This window comes from Ovis canadensis, chromosome 22 (genome assembly GCF_042477335.2).
Source record: "Ovis canadensis isolate MfBH-ARS-UI-01 breed Bighorn chromosome 22, ARS-UI_OviCan_v2, whole genome shotgun sequence".
Lineage (NCBI taxonomy): Eukaryota > Metazoa > Chordata > Mammalia > Artiodactyla > Bovidae > Ovis > Ovis canadensis.
The window spans coordinates 43,468,029-43,474,914 of record NC_091266.1 but is presented as its reverse complement, the minus strand read 5'-3'; the positions used below and the strand labels follow the sequence as shown (position 1 = coordinate 43,474,914).

Genomic DNA, 6,886 nt, shown 5'->3' with positions numbered 1-6,886 from the left:
AATCACTTATTGTAAATAAATAGTCATTCAGATCCTTGGGATTCAGATCCAAGGCTAAATTCCATTGTGTACACTCATTATTATCATGGCCCAGAGCAGAGGCCCCTTTACTCTTCACTTTCCTCAATATTTTTCCTATTTTTTGTAAGCTCGTGCAGTTATGAGGTGAGGTGAGGTGCAGCCGCTCAGTCATGTCCGACTCTTGGCGACCCCGTGGGCTGTAGCCTACCAGCCTTCTCCGTCCATGGGATTCTCCAGGCAAGAATACTGGAGTGGGTTACCATTTCCTTCTCCAGGGGATTTTCCCAACCCAGGGATCGAACCTGGGTTTCCTGCATTGGAGGCAGACACTTTAACCTCTGAGCCACCAGGGAAGCTAATCGTGGGCAACTTACACCTTGTGTGTGTGTGCTAAGTTTCTTCAGTCATATTACACAGCCCTGTGGACTAAAGCCTGCCAGACTCCTCTGTCCATGGGATTCTCCAGGGAAGAATACTGGAGTGGGTTGCCATTCCATCCTCCAGGGGATCCTCCCAACCCAGGAATTGAACCTGTGTCTCTTAAGTCTCCTGCACTGGCAGGTGGGTTCTTTACCACTAAGTACCACCTAAATGTGGTACTGTGAAGAAGGCTGAATGCCAAAGAATTGATGCGTTTGAACTGTGTTGGAGAAGACTCTTGAGAGTCCCTTGGACTGCAAGGAGATCCAACCAGTCCATTCTGAAGGAGATCAACCCTGGGATTTCTTTGGAAGGAATGATGCTAAAGCTGAAGCTCCAGTACTTTGGACACCTCATGCGAAGAGTTGACTCATTGGAAAAGACTCTGATGCTGGGAGGGATTGGGGGCAGGAGGAGAAGGGGACGACCAAGGATGAGATGGCTGAATGGCATCATGGACTCGATGAACGTGAGTCTGAGTGAACTCTGGGAGATGGTGATGGACAGGGAGGCCTGGCGTGCTGCAATTCATGCGGTCACAAAGAGTTGGACACAACTGAGCAACTTAACTGAACTGAACTGAACCACCTAACTAAGAACAAATATATTCAGGAGAATTTTCATCAAAATAGTTATAAAAGGATACTGCTCTGCCCCCTCAATCTCCAATACTTTCAGCATTTCTTTAAAAGATGATTTCTAATTAAAAAGAGATTCTGATAAAATTGTTCCATTGACCACATGCTACCACTGACGAGGAGCCCATGAGAGAAGGACTATGGCTTGTCCTTGTACAGCTTCCACATGCTCTGTGTTAGACCCATTTGGGCCCATCTCGTTGACTGGATAAAAGATATTTTTCAGTAAATTATTTTCAGGCCCAAATCAGTCTACCAGCCCATTCACTCTTGGCCCAGTCTTCTACTCTGGATTTAAACTGGACTGCTTCCTATATATTACAGCCTTCCTACAGAACTGCACTCTTCTAAGGTCCCAGGCAGCCTGAGATTCAGAGAGTGGACCAGCTTCTTAAAATCACAAAAAGCCTTCTTGCCTAAGGCTGGCTCTGATGGGCCCAGCTTTCAGGGCTGGTCAAGGCTCTTTATTGAGGACATAGGACTTTGCTCTGCTCTGACATGACCGTGTTTCTCTTGGGGTCCCAGGTTCCATTGTCTCTTTTTACTTGACTATTGTGTCCCCTTTCCAGTCTGCCTTAATAGTCCCAGTTCTGTCTGATGAATTCATAAAGATAAATAAAAATAGGCAGGCTTCCTGCATGCACGGGTCTTGTTCTTGTTTTTAAAGTGGGATCAATTTTCAACTGGGCTTCCCAGGTGAATCCACCTGTCAATGCAAGAAACACAAGAGATCACCTAGGACATGGCAACCTGCTCCAGTATTCTTGCCTGGAATATTCCATGGACAGAGTAGCCTGGCAGAGCTACAGTCCATGGGGTCACAGAGAGTCCCCACGCCTGAGCCACTGAGCATGCATGCACATAATTTTCAGCTGTGACTTTCTGTGTCCTATAGGGGAGCGGAAGCCTTCCATTAATGCTATCTTAAGGGATGACATTTCTGCAGGTAAACATGTAATCACAAATTGAAACTATTACTTATCATCCAACCCCCACCCTGTAAATGAGCACAACTGATCTGATAGTAAGGTCAGGAGGCACTCTGACTTCAATGTGAAAATCTAAATTTGTACAACTAAATCCAAATATTAATGCCATTCTCTTCAGAATACAAAAGTACTAAAAATACAAGTTAAAAGTGTTGACAAGGATGTGGAAAAATTGGTAACCTCATACACTGCTGGTAGGAATGTTGAGTGGCATAGTTGCTTTGGAAAATAATTTGTAACTTCCCTAAATAGTTAAGCCTATAATCATCATATAAATCAGAAATTCCTCAACAGAGTGTACTCCCAAGAGAAATAAGATCATGTGTCTACCCCAAAATTTGTACATAAATGTCCATAGCAGCATTGTTTATGATAACCAAAATCTTTATACAATTCAAATGCCCATCAATTGATGAATGAATAAGTAAGATGTGGTATGACCACTGCTGGAATATTGTTTGGTAATAAAAAAAAAAATGTGAAGTACTGATAGATTCTACAGCATAGATGAACCTTGAAAACATAAAAAGCAAAAGAGGCCAAACACAAAAATAAGCATGTATTTTAAATTCTGTTTATATAAAATATCCAGAACAGACAAATCTATAGAGACTGAAACAGATTACTAAGAAGGGCTGAGGAGGTTTGGTTGAAGGCTGAGTAGTGTAGCATTTATTTTGGGGACAATGAAAATGTTCTAAAATTAGATGTGGTGATGGATGCTTGTTTGTGTGGATATATATTGAAAGCCATTGAAATGACGTATGGTGTGTGAATTATATCTCAGTAAACTGCTTTAAAAAATGAAACAAAATAAGCCTTTAAATGTTCAGAATATTCATTGCAATTTTCCCTCAAATATTGAATTGTGCTAGTGAATTGCCATGATGGATAAAATGAGATTCAGGTTTTAAAGCCTATTACTGTAGTATAAAATAAGGCCCTGAGGTGTGAGAATTGAGTAGATTATATTGCCGCCTGCGGCCCAGTGAAGTCTCTTTTCAAAGTGGAGAAGTCCCATAAATCTATCAGCCTGATTTTTCCCTATAGGACTTATCGGCATGAATCAAATACAAAGCCCCTGAAATGTTTCTTACAATCATCTACCTGAGAGTCAACCCTTTTAGCTGCTAATCCAACTTTAATTGCTCTTGACATAGGTGAAATTAGGGAACACAACAAATACAATCTAGGATGATCCCTCAAGTCTAGGAAGGTTCACCATCAACAAGATTTTACTGTCTGAGTAAATATATATATATATATATATATATATATATACACACAGATATAGGTATTTAGTAAAGTGTTTCATATGTATACATATGTATATGTAGTACATATACATTATACATATATATTTACTTATTTATATATTCTTTACCATTCATATTATTGTTCAGTCTCTCAATCATGGCTGACTCTTTGCAACTTCATGGACTGCAGCACACGAGGTTTCCCTGCCTTTCACCAACTCCCGAAGCTTTCTGAAACTCATGTCCATTAAGTCAGTAATGCCATCCAGCTGTCTTTTCCTCTATCATCCCTTTCCGCTCCTGCCTTCAGTCTTTCCCAGCATCAGTGTCTTCTCTAATGAAGCAGCTTTTTGCACCAGGTGGCCAAAGTATTGAACTTCAGCGTCAGCATCAGTCCTTACAATGAATATTCAGGGTTGATTTCCTTTAGGATTGACTGGTTTGGTATCCTTGCAGTCCAAGGGACTCTCAGGAGTCTTCTCCAACACCACAGTTCAAAAGCATCAATTCTTCAGGGCTCAGCCATGGTAAACAATCGGGTGGTCCTAGTGATAAAGAACCTACCTGCCAAGGCAAGAGACACAGGAGACTTGGGTTCGATCCCTGGGTCAGGAAGATCCCCTGGAGGAGAGAATGGCAACGCACTCCAGTATTCTTGCCTGGAGAATCCCACTGACAGAGGAGCCTTGAAAGCTATGGTCCGTAGGGTCACAAAGAGTTGGACACAATTGAAGCAACTTAGCATTCACATGTATGCATGCACACACACATATATACACATATACATACTTGGTTGGTGTACCCTAAAGGATGGTGACCTTCCTTTATAAAAAATTGTGCAACTTTAAAGTCAAGCTATTGTCCTTAGTAAAGATAGTTTGTGATCCTCTTGGGGAAGCTAGAGTGAGACCAGAGGATGGGGATAAGAGAGGTGCCGAAACAACCCAGTGTGCCCTTCTTATGGAGGATTAAACCTGTACAGCTATAACCCATTATTCTCATTCCTATTACAGTGAATTGATCTTTATTTCGTGTTTTCAAGAAAAGTTTGTCTTCAGTTAATATTGGGTTTTAAATAGCAAATCTTGGCTTTAGTGCTTTGTTGGTAATCTCTCTGATTTCCTCATACCATCTTCGTTGGGGGCTGCCATGTCCCTGGGATATAGAACCTTTAGTGTTCCAGGAGACTATCTTCATCCAAGATTTAGTTAAATCTGTGGACCCAGATCTATCTCATCAGCCTTGAAGTCAGAGATAACTAGAGGTTCTGTCTGTTGATGTCTCTTCTCTGATATTAGTCATTTGTCAGTTTTAAAGTTTTTATTTCTCTAATCTATGACCACCAGCCTTGTACTAGCATCTTATCTGACATGGGGTCATTGGATGCTATTCTTGTACCTTGGAAGATTATAGTCTGTGCAGAGGGTGTGGTGATGTGTGTGTGTGTGTGTGTGTGTGTGTGTGTGTGAGACAGAGAGAGAGAGAGGAATATATTAAGAAGAGCAAAGTTATTAAGCAGTGTAGTAATATAATTCACTCAGTTTATAGTCACAAAAGCTAACCTTATAATCATCTTAGTTGGGAGATGATACAGAATAAGCCACGGGTTTCTCTAAATCTCATTTTTCTAATCTGAAAAATCAGCAAAAATAGTGAATCAGTTACAGCCTTGTCCTGAAGATAAAATATGTAAGATGCATGAAATTACTGTAAATATAAGGCAGTGTTTTACAACACTAATTTATGTGACCCCTGGTTCAGATGGTATGTGTATTAGAGGTTCAGAAGAAGGAAGAGCATCCTTTCACACTGTGTGGGTCCTAACCAGTGCTCCGCTCCCCTCCTCATGAATGTGGTGTCCTATATTTTGATTATTTTCCTTCACAAAAATAAAGTCTCTCTTCAAGCTGTTTCAAACCATGGAGCAGCCAGGGAAGGCTCTGAGCATCCCACAGTGTGAATCAGCCAAGTACTTCCTTTTCTCTCTGCATTTTCAATAGAATGCAGGCAGCTGACCCTCTGAGAACAGGCTCCAACTATAAGCTCAATTATGTGAAATATGCACCCTGGGGCACTTGCAGCTGCCAATGGAGGGAATTTGGGAAATTAGATTGAGAAATTGGATTGAAGTTGTAAGCACTGCCAATTTGCATTTTCCAAAGCTTCTAGAGACTGAGACTACCACTTAAAGGATTAATGGGTAAATGTGTTGACTCCCTTGCAAGATTTTTGCTGCTATTAAATAAATTTCTTAACTAAGGACCAGTTCCTTTCATGAAAGTAGCATTGCACTGGCCTGAATGCATGCAAACAACCCATAACCTTGTTCCATTGAGGCAGCCAAAATATGACCGTCAGTGAAGCAGGACAGAAACCTATTATACGTTGCTTTAAGATTTGACTACTTGAGCAACATATATGCCTTTTGCCTGAAGCTAGATTATGCTGCAAAAATGTGCCCTGATCCAAGATGGTTAATTCTAAACTGGATCTTAAGATGTGAATGGAGATTTCTACTGCAGACACCCTAATATATTATAAAATCAGCAGATGATTTTGGGGGGATTTTGAGGCACATTACTCAGATTTCCTATTCCTGACCATCAGTGATGGTCTTTACATTATTCAAAAAACAATCCCTCCAGGCTCGTCTGTCCATGGGATTCTCTAAGCAAGAATCCTGGAGCGGGTTACCATGCCTTCCTCCAGGGGACCGTCGCAACCCAGGGGTCTTTTACATCTCTTGCATTGGCACTAGTGCCGCCAGGGAAACCCGTCCTCACTCCTACTTGTAATTGAAAAAACACACCAAGAAAAGATCTAGTATAAGCCATTTACCCCGCATGTGTGCTGTGTGCTCAGTGGCTTCAGTTGTGTCAAAGAGTTTGAACTCCACAGATTGTAGACTCCCAGGTTCCTAAGTCCATGGGATTCTCTAGGCAAGAATTCTTGAGTGGGTTCCATGCCCTCCTCCAGGGGATCTTCCCAACCCAGGGATTGAACCCACATCTCCTGCATCTTCTGCATTTCAGGTGGATTCATTACCCACTAAGTCAGTCACCTGGGAAGCCCTTATCCCGTATCATGACTTTCAGTTAGGAAGGTGAAATCACTGTGAAAGCATGAGTTTTACTTTGAGTGTCAACTGAAATCAGTGGTGATGATCTGGGAGTACTTCATTAAGAGAGATTCTGAGGTCATTTCTACACTCAAAGTGGGTTTCTTGTTCGAAAGTAAAGTGCTTTGAAGGAGGTGCAAGGACCAATCATCAAGGACTACTCTAAGTTTCAGTTCAGTTCAGTTGCTCCATCGTGTCTGACTCTTTGCGACCCCATGAATCGCAGCATGCCAGGCCTCCCTGTCCATCACTAACTCCTGGAGTTCACTCAGATTCACGTCCATCGAGTCAGTATTGCCATCCAGCCATCTCATCCTCTGTCGTCCCCTTCTCCTGCCCCCAATCCCTCCCAGCATCAGAGTCTTTTCCAATGAGTCAACTCTTCGCATGAGGTGGCCAAAGTACTGGAGCTTCAGCTTTAGCATCATTCCTTCCAAAGAAATT

The 6,886-nt window shown here is 41.9% G+C and overlaps 1 non-coding gene across 1 annotated transcript; it reads right to left on the bottom strand.

Moving 5' to 3' along the window:
* Positions 1–302: 302 nt before the first annotated feature.
* TRNAW-CCA (transfer RNA tryptophan (anticodon CCA)) lies at positions 303–374 on the bottom strand. The gene has a single exon. It is a non-coding gene; the product is annotated as a tRNA-Trp (tRNA).
* Between the last annotated feature and the right edge of the window lie 6,512 nt (positions 375–6,886).